The following is a 1,615-nucleotide window of genomic DNA, read 5'->3' on the forward strand; positions in this document are numbered from 1 at the left end:
GACAGATGTTGGTTGTGTGGTCCTGTGTTTTCTTGGTGTATATTTAATATACTTCTAATCGCTATTTCAATCTTTCTAATTACTTCTCTCTCTGTTTTTCCCTCTTTCTCTGTTTTCTCTTTACTTAAAGAAAGAAAAAAAAGAAAAGAAACAAGTTGCAAACAGATGTAAAAGAAGCCCCCTTAGTGTTTAATTTAGTTACTTAGACTTATGTATGCTGTCTGATAGAAAAGGTCATGGTTTGGTTGTTTTGCACCTTAAACTAAATAAAAYGAAACACACCTATCAGGTTAAGGATCAAACCGCTAACCAGTTTCCACTGTTTTTTTGTTTTTTTATTATTAGATGTSGGCGTTCAGCTGTGCAAACTTGAGTTGTAGTATAACAAAAATGTTTCTGCTGGAACATTTTTAATTTCTGTATTTATTCATGTATAATATGATCTTGAGTATAATACAATCATAATTTTTTGAGCTTAAAAAGAATAAAAATCTAATCAGCAATAACCCGTGTAAAATACCASTCCACTTTATGGATGATTTTTATGGTTACATTTCTAGTATTATATATGAATAAATACAGTATGTGTTTCTATTATTTGTTTTTAATAAATAATGTAAAAGTACTCCCACCCACATTTCAGCAGAAAGTCTACCTGTCTGCTACTGTTTTGCACAAACACRTGACAAATTGTTGCTCTCAAACCCTTGACAATAAAACATCTAAACAGACAGAAAACTCAGTGTCTTACTTGTTTGTGAAGCTGCACCAGATCAGTTTGAAGCTGCCAGTTTGATCATGTTGTCCTGTGAAAAAAAGCAGATTTGTTTTTTTTCTAGTACCTCACACCAGCCACTGCTACCCAGGTAAAAAACMTAGTTTGAAATAAAAAAGAGAAATGTGATCAGGTTTTTAAGGTTACTCCAATTTGACTCATCTAAATTTCCCTTTTTCTCGTTCGCACCGTTTAATGTCTTTGTAACTGATAGCATGCATTATAAAAATGAAGTACTTTTTTTTTTCTATTTGCCCTTCCCTGATAAAATAGGGAAATTTTAGTATAAAATTATACAGTAACACCTAATGTGAACCTGTTACTCCGACTAGAACAGGAAAAAACAAGAAGCCCACATTGTGGTCAGGCCCACATAGGTACAAGCTGCTGCTGCTGCAGCCATTTTTTATTATTATTTTGCAAATTTGTAATTTATGATTAGAATTGAGATTTTGCAACCTGAATATAGTCCTGCGTGCTTTCCTGCTCATTAGTGAACACATGCACACATTCAAATTTAAATTAGCGAGAAACTGATGTTTAATAAGTTTATTTGCGTGTGGGTTTCCCCCTTTGATCTATTCATTTTTGATGGCAAACATTGAGCTAATACATCAACTTGTCTTTCATTGCAGCTGGATCACAGTGACATTTAAAATGTGTCACAAACAAGATTACATTAAATGTGTGTGAGAGTGGTCATGACGTATTTTATACTGGGTTCAGGTCATATGGCAGTAGTTTGACAAAAAAGAGCCCTAAGACAGCTTCTCTCATGCAAAATAACACTATTTATTTATTTATTTATTTATTTATTTATTTATTTATTTATTTATTTAT

At 32.3% G+C, this 1,615-nt stretch overlaps 1 protein-coding gene across 1 annotated transcript in view; it reads right to left on the reverse strand.

Moving 5' to 3' along the window:
• The window catches only part of LOC106522494 (colony stimulating factor 2 receptor subunit beta), a 24,676-nt gene that overhangs the window by 7,053 nt on the left and 16,008 nt on the right, over positions 1-1,615 (reverse strand). The window contains exon 2 of the mRNA XM_014015518.1: positions 752-806. The gene's annotated coding sequence lies outside the window, so the exon portion shown is untranslated. The remainder of the gene's footprint in view (positions 1-751; positions 807-1,615) is intronic.

The sequence above is a fragment of the Austrofundulus limnaeus genome, unplaced genomic scaffold, assembly GCF_001266775.1.
Source record: "Austrofundulus limnaeus strain Quisiro unplaced genomic scaffold, Austrofundulus_limnaeus-1.0 Scaffold130, whole genome shotgun sequence".
In the NCBI taxonomy this organism is placed as follows: domain Eukaryota; kingdom Metazoa; phylum Chordata; class Actinopteri; order Cyprinodontiformes; family Rivulidae; genus Austrofundulus; species Austrofundulus limnaeus.